This window comes from Rhagoletis zephyria, unplaced genomic scaffold, assembly GCF_001687245.7.
Source record: "Rhagoletis zephyria isolate East Lansing unplaced genomic scaffold, Rhagoletis_zephyria_1.1 Rzeph_scaffold_01254, whole genome shotgun sequence".
Taxonomy (NCBI): Eukaryota; Metazoa; Arthropoda; class Insecta; order Diptera; family Tephritidae; genus Rhagoletis; species Rhagoletis zephyria.
This window is the reverse complement of record NW_016158338.1, coordinates 119,593-126,693: the sequence shown is the minus strand read 5'-3', so window position 1 is coordinate 126,693 and position 7,101 is coordinate 119,593.

Genomic DNA, 7,101 nt, shown 5'->3' with positions numbered 1-7,101 from the left:
CATAGTCAGGCGGTGGGACAGCTACTCCATCATCATCGACTGGGGACTCGGGTTCGTCTTCCTCACTACTTTCAGCGCTGCTACCATTCAGTAGGTTATAAAAGTGTTCCCTCCACAATTTAAGTATATTCTGGACATCGGTCACTAGGTCGCCATTGTTGTTCTTACAGGAGTTCGCCCCGGTCTTGAAACCTTCCGTAAGTCGCCTAACCCTCTGGTAGAATTTTCGGGCGTTCTTCCTGTCGGCCAGCATCTCAAGCTCTTCGCACTCACGTATTTCGGCCTCTCTCTTCTTATTGCGGCAAATACGTCTCGCTTCCTTCTTCAGTTCCCTATAACGGTCCCACATGGCTCGCGTTGCGCCCGATCGCAGCGTGGCCCTGTAGGCGGCATCTTTTTTCTCTGCGGCTTCTTGACATTCCTCATCGTACCAGTTGTTCTTTCGGGCTCGCTGAAATCCAACTACTTCTTCGGCGGCGGTACTTAATGATCGGGAAATGTGGTTCCACTGCTCGCGTACGTCGGATTGTTGAAGAGTGCTCTCAGAGAGCAGGTGTGTGAGTCGAGTGGCGAATAAATTGGCCGTCTGTTGTGATTGCAGCTTTTCGACGTTAAGCTTTCCTTGCATTGTTGGGCGCACATTTTTTGCTGCACAGAGGCGGGTGCGTATCTTGGCTACAACAAGATAGTGGTCCGAGTCGATGTTTGGCCCTCGGAGTGTACGTACGTCCAAAACGCTTGAAGCATGCCTTCCGTCTATCACAACATGATCGATTTGGTTTCTCGTTTTTCGATCTGGAGACAGCCATGTAGCTTGGTGGATGTTCTTATGCTGGAACCTAGTACTACATATTACCATATTTCGGGCCCCGGCGAAGTCGATCAGCCTCAGTCCGTTATCGGACGTTTCGTCGTGGAGGCTGAATTTTCCGACAGTGGCGCCAAAGATCCCTTCCTTGCCCACCTTGGCATTAAAATCGCCAAGCACGATTTTGACATCGTGTCGGGGGCAGCGCTCATATGTACGTTCCAAGCGCTCATAGAAGAGAGCCTTGGACGCCTCATCCTTCTCCTCNCGTTCCAAGCGCTCATAGAAGAGATCCTTGGACGCCTCATCCTTCTCTTCCGTCGGGGCATGGGCGCAGATGAGCGAGATGTTGAAGAATCTAGCTTTGATGCGGATTGTGGCTAGACGTTCGTCCACCGGGGTGAACGCCAGTACTCGGCGACGGAGTCTCTCTCCTACCACGAATCCAACACCGAATTTGCGCTCCTTTACGTGGCAACTGTAGTAGATGTCGCAAGGATTCACGCTTACTTTTCCTTGCCCCGTCCATCGCATTTCTTGGATGGCGGTGATGTCAGCCTTTGTCTTCCCGATTACATCAACCAGCCCGGCAGAGGCACCTTCCCCATTAAGAGTCCGGATATTCCAGGTGCATACCCTTAAATCATAGTCCTTTATACGTTTGCCATGGTCGTCATCAGAAAAAGGGGGTCTCATCCGAGGCTGTTTTTTATTTTTCATCGGGCGGGGTTTTAACGTGGCGGGACACAAACCCAGCGCATGCTAAGTTTTACGCCTTCTCAATTTAGCTCGCTCCCAAACGGGAGTTTGGTTGCTACCCAGAGGATATGTGGATATAAATATCCGGACGTTGTGAGCTGCGATTTGAACCGTACGCACAAGAATGGATTCTGGCCACTCCCATGTGAATGGCAGTCAAAAGTTTTCCACTTCTACGCACGGAACCATACTCCAAAAAAAAAGTTGCCAAACATAATTTTTATGGAAAAGAATGCGTTAAAAAAATTGCCAAAAGTCAACGCGATTTTTTAGCAACTTGAAACTTACATTTCGTTCTACTAAAATTTAATGGGCTATAAAACTAAATACTCAAAAAAATTCTAAAAAATCTGATTAAAAAGTTCAAAATTTAGATGCATTTATGCAACATTTTTATAATTTTTGCACAAAGTTTGAAATATGAATTTATATGGTTTATGTTAGATAATGGGCTATACTTTTATAAAAAAAAATAACAAATATTAAATAGACAAAAGAAAAATATGAAAAATTTTTTAAAATGTCGTGTCTCTATTTATTTTTCCACCACTGTAGTGCACCCTTTAAAAACTTGTCAGTTAAATCTTTGATATAAAGTCTATTACTACACTATTAAAAACTAGAAACATGTTTTTTGACAATTTCTAAATTATTCATTAACAAACGTATGGAATATTGGATTTAAAAAAAACAGGGCTTCATAGCGGAGCAAAGGAGCAAGGAGCTAAGGAGCAAGGGATTTTGGCTGGAGCGGAGCTGGAGCAAAGAGCTAAGAAAACTCATTTTCTCATTAGCTCCTTCAAGAAAATTAAATTTACTTATTTTTACCTCCCTTTTATTAGCTCGGGATGTAACTTTTGTAATATTGATGCGCCTAAAAGATGCAGCGAATGGAAATTATAATAGCGAGGTTTTAGTTTTTTAACCTATAATTTTATTTATAACCACTGAAAGCAAGCTTATTAAATAAATTTGCATTCTAATTTTACTTGATAATACTGTTCATTGCACAATGCCCAGCTGTCAGGGATAATTGCCAGGTCAATTCGAATGGCGATGAAAAAAGAGTGCCGTCTCGTACAATTATCCGTATCTGGAAATAAACGGAAAACGACTACAATTTTCATTCATTTTCGTAATCGGCAAACATTCGAAACGTTCGAAAAAGGTGATGTTATTTGTTGAAGCTAAACATTTTTGAAAGCATGTATACGGGGGCACAGTATACAGTAATCCAGATAGGCAAAACAAAAAATGTAAATATGCTTATTTGAATGTATTGGTTGATATTTTTTCACAGCTGTCGTTTTCTTTAACCCAAATCAAATCCAATTTCAATATTTTCTTATAGTGGCAAATATTTCCAAGTCACTTTAAATAAAACAACGAGAAAAACAAAATTCCTAGCAAATCAGGCTTGCAGCGTAAGCGATTATAACCGGATGCAGTTCCTACATAAGTCATATCTGGTTCCAAACACAACTTTGAGTCAATAATGGTGGGCTGATTTTGGAAAATGGACCCATAAATTAGGGAGTAAAACAAGTATTACTTAGCTTAAAGGTAGAACTCTCTAATTTAAAAATATACCACTGTTATAGTGGAGATCTCCAAAGTTTTTATGAAACATGTACCCAAAGTTATATATCGACACTCGAACTAATGCAGGAAAGGTTTATGCAGATAAGCAAGGCCGTTTTTCAACGGTATAAAATGTATATACACATATTATTACATACATATTTATCAAAATATTCAGAATGACGAAATGAAATGATTTGGTATCTGTTTGTAAACACGCTAACTCGAACAAAATTTAGATATTTTAACGAAAGTCGGTGCCGAAGTTGCCTTTGGTATAATTTAGGATAGTATTAAATTTTGGTGAAATCTGTCTATAACCACGACCACCTCCCATCAACAATATTTTTTTTTATTATTTTTTGTTTACGAATTTCGCTGTTAAAATTTACATTTCAAATATATCAACAAACATTTGGGGGTACTTTTGCACCAGTCATTGCCTATGGGTTAATGACAAAATAATCCTATACATGCAGAATATTTCATGTATTAATTTTCAAATAAGCATATTGTCAATGGCTGGTTTACTGTATACTGTGTACGACGGATGGAATTTTGACCGCGGAATTAAGACCGCCTTCTTATTTGTTTGGCGGCGTAATTTTATTTTTTGATCGCGGCCTAACTTCACTTCCCAAAATAAATTATTTCCGCGCGGCCTAATTTCACTTTTTGATCGCGGCCTAATTCACTTGTCAAAATGAATTATGACCGCGCGGCCTTATTTCATTTTTTGATCGCGGCCTAATTTCAGTTGGCAAAATGAATTATGCCCGCGCGGGCTAATTCAATTTTTTGATTGTTTTTGATTGGCAGAATTAAATTTCCGCATCAAATCACAAATAAATTTAATTTTTCATTTGATCGACGAATCAAACCAAAAAATAAAGGAAGGTGTTATCTGCAAAAGGTGTTCCGCGACCCTCTTCTTCGGCAACACAGAAAGGAGGGTTATTATCCCTATGCGCGGCCGAAGGGTGCCTACGCAGAAAGGTGTTTCTGCAAAAGGTAGTCAGCTCCTCTTCTTCGGCAACACAGAAAGGAGAATTCTACTTTGTGTGGGTTATAATCCCTAAGCGCGGCCGAAGGCCGCCTACGCAGAATGGTGTTCTCTGCAAAAGATGTTCAGCCCGTTTTCTTCGGCAACACAGAAAGGAGAATTCTACTTATAATCCCTAAGCGCGGCCGAAGGCCGCCTACTCCGAAAGGTGTTCTATATGGGGATGGAATTTTGACCGCGTGAATTAAGTCCGCTTTTTTATTTGCTCGGCGGCCTAATAAAATTTTTTGATCGTGGTGTAACTTCACTTGCCAAAATGAATTATTTCTGCGCGGTCTAATTTCATTTTTTGATCGGGGCCTTATTTCACTTGTCAAAGTGAATTATACCCGTGCGGTCTAATTTCATTTTTTGATCGCGTCCTAATTTCGCTTGGCAAAATGAATTATGACCGCGCGGCCTAATTTCCTTTTTGGATCGCGGTCTTAATACACGTGGCCATAATTCACGGAGTCCATGTATACATAGTCAGAAAGGGCTGAGCGTGCAGACGAGCGTGCTAGTGTTCTTTAGCTTTCAGAAGGTGTCGGGTTCGAATGCCGCCAGGCGCTTCCTTCTTTTATTTTTTCGAGCCATGAAAAAGCAGCCAGAATGGAAAGCCTATTGAACGAAAAATTCAATAAGAAAAATTTCAGAAAAACAGCCAAAAACTTGTTTCAAAACTATTTTTGATTCTTGCTCGATATGTACTAAGTAATTAAATAAATAAATACAAATTTTTATTGGGAGCGGGAGCGGAGCTAAGAGCGGAGCTCGGAGCGAAATAAAATACCGGAGCGGAGCTAGAGCGGAGCGATGAAAAAAAACTTTTGCTCCGAAGCCCTGAAAACAATTTATAAATCTCTCACTCTTTATAAATAAAAAATACTAATTGTTGTTTTTTGATGCAACCAATATTTATCGAGTTATGATGTGATAAACAATGAGGTTGTTCACGCTTGCCTGGTTACTAGGTTATCTGGTTAAAAATTATTATTGTGTAGTGTATTTTATTGAATAAAATATATAACCACATAACCACATAAGCTGATAACCAGGCAAGCGTGAACAACCTCAATGGCTTATGGCGAGACACCCAAAATTTTGGATGTGTACCGCAGATGATATAACGTGAGCTGTATGAGCTTTACAATGACATGGACATAATGCAGCGAATCAAAACATAACGGCTACAATTGCTTGGTCATGTCGTACGAATGTAAGAGGAGGCACAAGTAATTGAGTCGAGAGGGCTGATTATCAGCGTTGCCGTTTTGATCCAATTGGACCAAACTTGGTAGCTTAATTTTCGTTTGGTAGTTTGGTTGGTTTGATGATGCTTTTTGTAGGCAAAAATGGTGTGAAAATGCAACCAAGTTTAGGTTAGGTTAGGTAAGCGGGCTGCCTCCGCATGTGGAGGCACACTTGGACTCGATTAAGCTGTCCGTTGTGATGCTCTTAGAGGGAGAGGGGAAAAAAGGGATGCAGGGAGGGTAGGGGAAAGAGGGAGGAAGCTATGGAAGAAAGACGACACCTATGGCTTTTTGCCGGAGAAACGCTCAGTGCTCACAACGAAGCTCTTCAGTGGACTGATGTCCACTCCCCAGAGCTCATCGGGAGTGCGAAAAAAGTGCGACCCAAGGTGCTTAAACCTTAGGCTCGCAAAGGCGGGGCACCAGAGCAGCAGATGTTGAGATGATTCCACCTCATAATCCTCCATGCAGCTGGTGCAGTAAGGGTTATCCGCAACATTCAGCCTTACCAATCACACAGTGACCAGTAAGCACTCCCACCAATAGTGAGAGATGCAGCTTGCTTAGTCTCAAGAGCTCCCCAGACCGCCCCCGGTCCACCCGTGGCCAGAAAGACTTTGTCACCTTGCACTCCAAGGTCTTCGCCCAGCGCTCGCTGAGCTGACTAAACGCCCATCTGTCCAGAAGCAGACCACACGAGGTCAGGGGAGCCCCAGACCCTCCCTATCCGAAAGTAATTCCTCGAGGGTTCCCTGTTTTGCAAGCTTGCAGTTGCCAGTGATTTCGATGTGGCCTGGAGCCCAAATAAGCTTAATAGCAAAGTAAACAAACGCTTTCGATAGGGAAGTCAAACACTCCCTCACCGTGGTCTGTCCGAGTCGGTAGGAACCCGAAGTCTCTTAGAATTCTGGAGTGCCCATAGCTTGAGGTGAACTTCAAGCCCACCCCTCTTAGCCTTACTGCGGTACGCGGAGCGGCAACCCAGCCAGCTTTATCTATGTAGAAAATCACAAAATACGAGATTAACATACATACACTAACACAAACACATTTCATTTACATTCAACTTACTCACTCTCACCTAACACGATATAAGACACAGCCTTACTAGGTATAACATAATTGTAATTAGTCTTAAGAGTTTAGTTCACTATTAAACGCCACTATAACCGCATCTTTGGTACTTTATTCCGATCCGGGCTCTTAATTTTACACATGGTACCGAAACCCGGGAGCGGGCAATTAGTTTAAAATAGCGAATTTCAGTAAACTATACCGGGTGTGCATTTTATAGTGAGCTCTAGGAAAAACAACGACGATATTCTTTAAAACAATAAATTTACATAAAACACGAGCAACCGTGGTAACGAATATTGAAGTGCCATTGTAAGGTGAAAAATGGAATCGGTCCATCGGGCTACTTGTCGTGGTCAGCTAACAAAGCTTATTAATCAAGCTACTGAGTACTTGGAAAACACAGACTTTTCCAAATGAAGTGAAAAACAAACATTGCTTGAAAACGTGGGGACTCTCTTGCACAGGTTAAGGAATGCGCATGAAAATTTAAAAAAGGCGGACGTAGCCATGAGAAAAATAATAAAACAGGAGGATATGGAGAAGGAATGCGAGTCAGTGCTAGACTATGACGACAAGGCGAT